The following is a 9,050-nucleotide window of genomic DNA, read 5'->3' as shown; positions in this document are numbered from 1 at the left end:
TGTAAGACTTCAAGAGCTTATTTTTGGTATGGCTTTTCCTACCTAGCTGCCCATTTAATTTCCATGGACGAGTCTTGTTTTTTAAAATATGTTCTTATTGCACATCATTCTGGTATTTCATACAGCAAACCCCCCTCTCATAGGTTAATCGCACGATACTCATAAAGCTTTTAGGAGTTTTGTTTTCCAGTGTTATATCTGTCCTACAATATTTCTTTCTATTTTCAGCAATTTTGCTGATGTTTGACATAATACAGCAGTGATATTTAAAGCAAAATTCTTAATGTAGCAAGGTATAGCACCTTTATGGCAGATTGTATGTTAATGAAGATAATTACAACAGTTAATTGCTGAAAGCAGTTGGATTTTGCATTAGTAATTTTATTTTTGAAACACCTGATTCCATTTAGAAATAAGTGAAGGAGATCACACTGTTTGGTCTTCACTGTACATTCTCAGTAACCTTATTAGTCTGGCATATCATAATGATAGCGATATATTGGAGGTGTTCTAGTTCAATGTTGTTGTTTTTTTTTCATCCAGAAAAATTATTGCTGTATGTCATGAAACTTTGATAATTTGTCAGTTACAGTTGAAGTCTCTTTGTTGTTTAGTTTGCTATGAATTGATATTTGGAACCTCAGCTTCCTCTTATGAATAGGATGCCTGATACATGTACAGGTTCATCAAGGATACTTTTGACAGTTTTGGTGAAATGAAGCAACATCCCAGTTATATGATTAGGAAAATTCTTTGAAAAGTGGTTGAATATGAAGAATCCGTTAATGGTTTCGTTGTTACTGGCCATCCGTCGTCAGTGTTGTATCTGGGATAATTTGGGGGACATTAGCAATCCCTCAACAGTTTGATGGAAAATTCAGTCCATCGACAGTATCCTTGGTAATGTAATTTGGTGGCAATTGTAAATTTAGTGGCAGTTTGGTTTCATGACATATCTCTATCTTCATTCCCAAGCTTTAGATGCCTCAAATTATTTCAAATTGGAGGCCTGGTGATTTCACCAGATTTTTTTTTTAAACCTAATGTTTTCAGTTTTGCTTTACTTGGTGAAGATAAGGTTTCAAGTGTCCTTAATGAAATATTTTCAAGTAATTTTTTATGATGTGTAACCTTGGAAATTTTAATTAAACATTCTTAAATGCTTTCAAGAAGTACAGTAGTAGTCATAATTTTTGTTGCCTGGGAACAGGATAATGAAATCACCTAATCAATAGGTATTTTTTTTCATTTTTCCATAATCGCAATGACAAAATTTGCATGAGTAATAGTGAAGGTAAAATTTTTGGGTAATACAGGTTTTCTTTTTAGATTTAATGTTGCAACACTATATGAAGGGGTTCCAGTTTTGGTACATGTATACAGGAGATGCACTGCTGGCTATAATGCAGCAATAATTCAAAATGGAAGTGGATGTTGTCACATGAATTAGGTAATGTACCATGTTTTCTATACGAATATTTTTCCGTCAGATACTTATGATTTAATGTAGTTTTAATCTGATTTTTTAAGTCTAGATTTCTTACGAATTGCTAGTTGTTCCTACACGATATACAAACCGTCGGTCCTTTACATTAGAAATTGCTTGAGACGTAGGTTTGTATAGTAAGGAAAAATACAATTTACTTTCAAAAATTATCATCTTCCATAAGATGTTCAGTTTTGTAATAGTATAATAAATGCAGTTTATTAGTTGAAAGGTTACATCTTAGTTTAAAAGTGTGAAACTGAAATTCCTATACCTTTACTGAAAAGGTTGAACAAATGTTGGATGTATATAGAAGTTTTATATTCAAGATAGTCAAATCTGTCATAGCATTATCATAGTTTAGCATAATCATTCTTTGCAGACCGATGTTTGCCTTCTAGGTAACAATGGGTTGCTGTACTTGTAATTCAAATGTTTCCTATGCTGTCCAATATTTGCCTGAATGTATTCATTTTTTTTTTTGGGGGGGGGGGGCATTCCCCGTCTTTTAATTTTAATAGCGAAACAACATTGCATTCGAGAGACATTGTCTCGTTTAGTTATTCATGGTTTACTGGTTTATAAAGTTTTGGGTTAACTCTGTTTATATAACAGTTAAAATTGCACTGTGAGGTGTATTGACAATATTAATTTACAATCAAAGGTGTAATGCCAAAAGCTATTTTTTTCTGTTTACAATGACCGTTTTTAATAGCATTTTGTTTTATTTCAGGACCGTTTGACTTTGAGTGTTGGCAGAGAGAGACTGTGTATTAAGAGATATGGGATGAACATTCAAAGAAGACCGTCAGAAAAAGGGCCAAATTTAAAATTTTGTGAATCGGCAGAGAAAGTTTGAGGAAACTGACAAGAATTGCTACCAGTGGCCATAAATGTGGGAAAATCAATTGATTTATGTGGTGTTACAGTGCGTCCACGTATGCCCATGCCCATCTATAGTTTCCAACGAGAGGATAAACAAAGGGATGTTATGATGCCATGGCATACGGGGTCTTACTGTAAAACACCACATTGATCATTTTATAATCTCACATTTATGGCAAATGGGAGCACTATACTTTGCCAGTATTCTCAAATCTTTCAAGCTGGTAATTAAAAGGACCACCTATGCAATTACAAGAGGGTGGAAGAAACAGCACCTAAAGGAAATGAAAACGTATAGCATATGTACAGATCTCTCGAGTGTTCACTTTGGGTATTTAATAAAAATTAAGAAATATTTTATTTGTGCCTCTGCTTTTTATATCACAGAATTTGAAAACATTCAGCGCAACAGTTCTTTTAAACACCTCTCTTCTTTGTTTTTGTGTTGTAGTTTTGTGTTGTAGCTCTTCTCTTCCATCTGGTGTTTTTATGCTGGCCCCCTCATCTAAAGTTTTTGAAATGGCTCTTCTCTCTTGAGCTTTTGTGCTGGCTCTCCTCTCTTGAGATTATGTGATGGCTCTTTGTGGTAGCTCTTCTCTCTGGTGAGTGTGTGCCGACCTTCTTTGCTTCACTCTGGAGATCGTGTGCCGAGACCCTAGACAATCTCTACTCTTTTCTGAAGAGTTTGTGCTAGCCCTCTTCTCTGGAGATTGTGAGCAAAGACCCTCTGCATTTCTGTGTGCGAAGACCCTCTTCACTTCTCTTGAGATTTGGTGCTGACCCTCTTCACTTCACTAGCGAGATTTTTAGCTGTTCCTTATCTCTTCACTCACCATAGATTCGTGCAAGCTACAGTGGCTCCTGTTTTTCTTCTAGAATTAAGTTCAAGTGCCTGGTATCACTTCACATGATTTCTTCTGAAGGGAACCTTCACAATTGCCAGGGAGTTTATTGCTCAGTTCTGTTAAACGTGGCTGAGCATCTCCAATCTGTGGGCATGGAAACAGTAAGAATTTTCTCTAGTATCGAAAATAAAGCAACGTATTACACCTGGTCAGAAAGATACACATTGCATAATTTCGAAATTTAATTCAATGTCCTATAAACACCCGGAGCTCAATGAAGTAACAAGATTACCATTAAGAAACTATTATTCAATAATGCATGCTCAAGGTATACAAATTCAAAATTTGAATATTCAGTACCTGAACAAAATATATCTCCAGACGATAAGTTCTGCATAAAGGCTGTTTTAATTAATAAATTAAGTATGACACTTGAATCACTTGGCTTTATGAATAATCTGAAACATGTTCATTAGTGGCATTTAAATGTGAAAGTATTGGCATAACCAGTTTCCCCTCTATTAATTTGCATATTTTGGTGGATTATAAAAGGCATATCTTAGTGGATTATATAAGGAAGGTCACAGGGATCTTGTAACCCCATCAAAACAATCAGTTTGGAGATATGACAACTGAACAGCAGCTTTAGATGAGCTGTGCATAAACAGCAAGTTCAAGAACAAGTGGTAGAATATTTCCATGTCACTGGAGCAAGGTAAAATCATAGGTAGTCAAGGCCAGTGCCGACAACGAATACTATCTAAAAAGACTGCGCATTGTTCATCACATACCCATAGAGAAAGTAAACGTTTACTATAAACCACTGATCAGTCCTTACTATAAAATTAATATACAACTTCAATTCAGTTTCAGGCAAGGCTCAACCATATTAAAGACAAAGAACGAATATAGAGACTTCTTTATATTTAATGACCTGAAGCCCAGGCTGCAGACGACAAGTTCATTCATGAACTTAAAAATTATTAGAATGAACTTGTATGCCTGCTGTGAGTGGCTCGTGTAGAGACAGGTTTCAAGTATTCATTAACATTAGTTCAACCTATTTTCACGGTGATGACATTTTATTTTAAACATATATACAGAGCAATGGCTTTTGAGAAAGTGGTTTTAAGCTGTCAGAAAATACCTAGACACCTCCAACTCCATCTGCACCTGGTGGGTTCATAGAAACCTATAACCACTTCTCAATTGTTCTGCTACTTAACATGGAACAGTCCAAGGACCAAAAGGTCTGGGGGAAACTGGCATACTTAAACCTAAATAGTTTTCAAAATAGCTAAGCTTTATTTCTCCTTCTACCCAATCTGTAATCTCACTTTCGGCGCATACTAATTTTAAATGTATTTTCACGATTCCATAATTTGATAAACTATCAGTAAACCATGAGCTATGATTTACTACAGCATTTTTGCCGGACGAAAGGAAAATGTACAAAATACTATACAATAACCATCAATGGTGAATCCTGTTCTTGTCTCCTTCATTGCCATGGAAAACGTAACTTAAGTCCATAAGTACGACCCCGACCACCAAGATGGGTCATGGGTACGACAAAGCAGTGAAAGTCACTTATACGACAAAGGTGTTTAATCAGTATCCTCGGTAATATGAGAAGCTCAAGTGAAAAATGTTGCCAGCCAATTATGAATCAACCAAATTCATCTTTAGAAAAAAACCCGCAAATCTTAGCATTGGAATGGAATGGAATATGAGATTTAGGCTTGGAGCCAAGCACTGGAACCAAAGGGATTATTCCGCGCTATATAAACCTTAGCATTAATAAAAACAAAAAGAAGAATGGCCAGGTAGATGAAGGATGAAAAGTAAACATTTTAGATAGATAGACACTATTTAAGTGCCTGTACGAGTTCGCTAATCAAAAAGGGGAAATATCAACTGATGAACCTGCTTCATTTCTAAAGTAGGTACCTAAGCAACTTAATTAATAGTAAATAAGGTCACTAAGGAATGAGAGGTTTGTAATTTGCAGTGGCATGTCTCGGTTTGGGTACTTACAAACATCATAGCTGTTGAAAAATAAAATTTATTTCTTAACAATGCTGACTGATGCATACTACAAAACTAAATGGATTGGGTTGTTGCATTCAAATCTTACCTGAAACTGTTAATGTTAAACTGTAATTAACTTCCACAGAGCAAACTGCGTAGTCATTTGACCATCTCCGTTGGAAAAATTTCAAGGACCATTCCTACGTTATCCATTTTTAAAAGACACGTCAGTTCATCAAGGGAAGCCACCAGTGAAGTGGTATGAATAATGCTAACCAAAGTTTGTAGTATCATTGGTTTATTTGGTGATTAAATATTCCGAAGATGTCCATGCTTGTTAATGAATCTTTGGCGTTGTAATCCCTGGAAAGAGGAAAAAAAACTAAGTGAAAACTTATATTCATATGCGAGAGACTCAAATAGCAGCAAGAAAACTGCTCGTCTGATAACACCAAAGTACAAACTGCTAATATCAAAATCAACCATGATCTATTGAGCTGACCTAATCTCTTCAGGCAAGGCTAATCAGTTTTCCTTAGCATGGGCTGGTCAAATGGTAAAAGCAAGCATAACCACTGCACTGCTCTCCTACCAAAAATGATTCATTCTGACACTTCACTGGTTTCTAGAAGGTCAGCTACATGTTATGGCAATTGCCCACCCAGAGGAGCTTAACTGAAGTAAAGCCTTATAATAATGCTGGCGAGGCATCTTTCTAGTTTAAAGTAATTGTCAAATGGAAATAAAGAAAACGTATCAAAATACTCAACCAGATTTTTATCATTCCGTGCAAAGAAGAGGCTTACACATTTAAGTGGGCATAAATCTTATATATATGGATTACGACTCTTCTGGTGAAGGTTATTGGAAGTATAATTGAACATCGGCAGTAACTAAAAGATGAATAAAACAAAACCCTAAAAAATGTTTAATTTTCTTATAACTGGTCTCTCAAAATAAATTAGTAGTGTTGAATACCCTAGTATTATGATTAAAAATCTGTTACTTTGTACATCCAAGTTTGAAGTAACGCAAAATATCGAATGCATTAATAAAAATCATTACATTTGCAGTTCATCTAATCGTCCCTTCGGCCCTAGCTGCTGCCCCTTTCATTCCTTTTATTGTACCTCCGTTCATATTCTCACCTGTATTACTTTCCACCCTCTGCTAACAATTGTTTCATAGTGCAACTGCTTTAAGTCTTCCTCCTGTTACGCCATTCAAACCTTTCTGCTCTTAATTTTAGCTTGTGCGCCGAATGACCGCATAGGTCCCCGCGCTTGGTCTCTGGACAAAATAGTCTATTTCCAGGTCTAAGCTCGTATAAATTGAAACCTAATTTAGTTAAAAGTCTCGTCATTTTTCAAAGAAACTAACTACGATCACCAAAACATTTGTAGAATGTCACTAACCAACTTCATGAAATTCACCAAAATAAATTGTAGGTCAAAATTAGCACTGCAGCTAATAAATTCTATTTAAACAAATTTTCTTACGAACCTGCTATTTAGCGTAAATAATTGTGGCTAAAAATTGTAATACAAATGATCGCTAAAAGCATAAGGACTACACAGATTAAACTCTTTGATATCGTTGATAACATCACTGGTATACTAAAATTATGCTGCACTTGACATCGGCTCAATACAAATCTGCCTAAAAAAAAAAAAAGCCGAATAGGCGGAATGACACGCTGGGTCTACTACCATAGAATTACTACCAATAAATTGTCAAAATAGCCAAAAACCCAGAAATTGAATTTTATGAAAATGAACATACACACCCTCATTCCTGTACCACTATTTTTCTGTACATAGTTGCACGCGTTTGGTAGCTTAACCAGCACAGCAATATTTACATTTGTGGAAGCAACATTCAATTTGTGGAAAAAAATAAGGGAAAAAATTCCATAAAAAAAGGCATCACTTATGAACGGACGGAGTTAAAGTTACAGAGGACCCACTAATCACGATGTAATCCCCGTTTGCTACGATTTTCCAATAGTCAGGCTTCGCTTCCATTAGGACCCTCTAAAAATACCAAATGCTGCAAATATGTATAGGGAGATAAGGCGTGGATTTCTGTATATAAAAACGACTAGGTCTGGCATGTAAAACTTGGCTTTCCTTATAAGGTCGATCTATGAACTTACAAAATTAGGGTCATGAGCCAAATCCAAGTCACGGTATATAGTGGTGTTGAACATAATGGTAAATCTAGCTAATAACTGCGCGTCGGGTATGTCTTTGGACATTAGTTTCCTATAGGATGCTTATTAAGAATTTACCTTTTTTTGTAGGGGCGGGGTGTCTGGGGTAATTAACCCTCAGGGGCTAGTACTAAACAATGCGAAATACATTTGACGCCCCAATCCCTGATGGATGTCATATTCATTGCAGTCCGTGTAGAGTTATTGCCAAGAATTACCGTTATGGAATTGCAGAAAACACGTTAATCCATTTCAGTTAATATAAAAGCCTGCTTCAATACCACCTTAAGCACTTGGATCGATCTTACCTTGGCGGTTGTACTGTCGGAAAACACCCTTCAGCGTTCCAGTACCGTCTGGAACTGGAACTGTAAAATAATCATGGCGGTTATTTTCCAGTAAGAACAGCCAACATTACAACCCTGCAGAGAATGTTTAAAGTAAATATCTACGTTTTTTCATCATGTGATAATATTTCACCATGTGATAATATTTCATCATGTGATAATATTTCACCAGACAAATTGATATTAGTTAAAACAAATTTTGTTTTGTAGTTGACTCAAGTTTTCTGAAGTCTATCGCGGAAATATGCATATTCTCCATACCGTTTTTGGTAATTCTGGTAGGTGTCGGTATTGCCAAAATCTTAAGATCAAAATTCCAGGACGATCTCGAAATTTAGATACGAACGTTCTTTTTTATAGTCGGGAAAAATAAAACATTTAAAATAATTACCGATTAGATATCGTTTTCATTGGCATGGGTAATTTTTTAATCGGTTATCATGGACAAAATTAAAGGTTTTTAGTCAGTCCACAATGATGACGTCATTTGGGCAGTAAGTTTGATACAAAGGTAAATTTCATCCACTTAAAAATGGCCAGAAACTTTAAGATATAATTATCTTTTTATTTGATACCCTACCCAAATATGTTGCTATTATATAAAACGGCATAATGATTATTTCTGTTAAGGCCTGTCCACACGATCGGGCCTGATCGGCGGACTTCCCTTCTAACGGGCACACTTGACGGGCAAACCGTCAAATTGCCTGATGGGTCTTGTAGCAAAATCAACATGGTGGTGCCCGATGGCTTGAGCTTCGACCCTGGTAGACGTACGTTAACCATATACATTTCTTGTAATAAGCAATTCTTTGCACCATATTCTCTTCTTTTTCATCACACAATGCAATTATCATGCTACACTACCTTCTTCTTTGCTGTAGGCACCATGTTTATCGTACCGCACTGAACACACTACTGGCATCGTCGGGTACGCCCACCTCTCCATTGCCTCACCCGTGTAGAAAACGACCCAACAACCACCATACGGACTTTTGGTAAAAAAAAAAAAAAAAATAAGAATAAAAATAAATGGATAAATAGATAAATAATTAAATAAATAAATTGTGGCTTCAGAATTTCGTATTGTACTCTGCTTTCAGACAGAAATTCTTCTGCTTGCCTCTGGCTTAATCAACTGCAAAACCAATGCTTTCCACCCCCTGACTCCATTCTTTATCATCCAGTTATTACCTCAAGGTCTCCCTTCCTCCTGTTTCCAATTCTATTCACCCTCCTTTTAT

At 36.0% G+C, this 9,050-nt stretch overlaps 1 long non-coding RNA gene across 1 annotated transcript; it reads right to left on the bottom strand.

Moving 5' to 3' along the window:
* Positions 1-2,604: 2,604 nt before the first annotated feature.
* On the bottom strand, positions 2,605-7,852 carry LOC135224103 (uncharacterized). The gene is made up of 3 exons (XR_010316610.1): positions 7,768-7,852; positions 5,354-5,610; positions 2,605-3,360 (listed from the first exon to the last, which is right to left on the bottom strand). It is a non-coding gene; the product is annotated as an uncharacterized LOC135224103 (long non-coding RNA).
* Between the last annotated feature and the right edge of the window lie 1,198 nt (positions 7,853-9,050).

The sequence above is a fragment of the Macrobrachium nipponense genome, chromosome 10 (assembly GCF_015104395.2).
Source record: "Macrobrachium nipponense isolate FS-2020 chromosome 10, ASM1510439v2, whole genome shotgun sequence".
Taxonomy (NCBI): domain Eukaryota; kingdom Metazoa; phylum Arthropoda; class Malacostraca; order Decapoda; family Palaemonidae; genus Macrobrachium; species Macrobrachium nipponense.
This window is presented reverse-complemented; position numbering and strand designations above follow the sequence as displayed.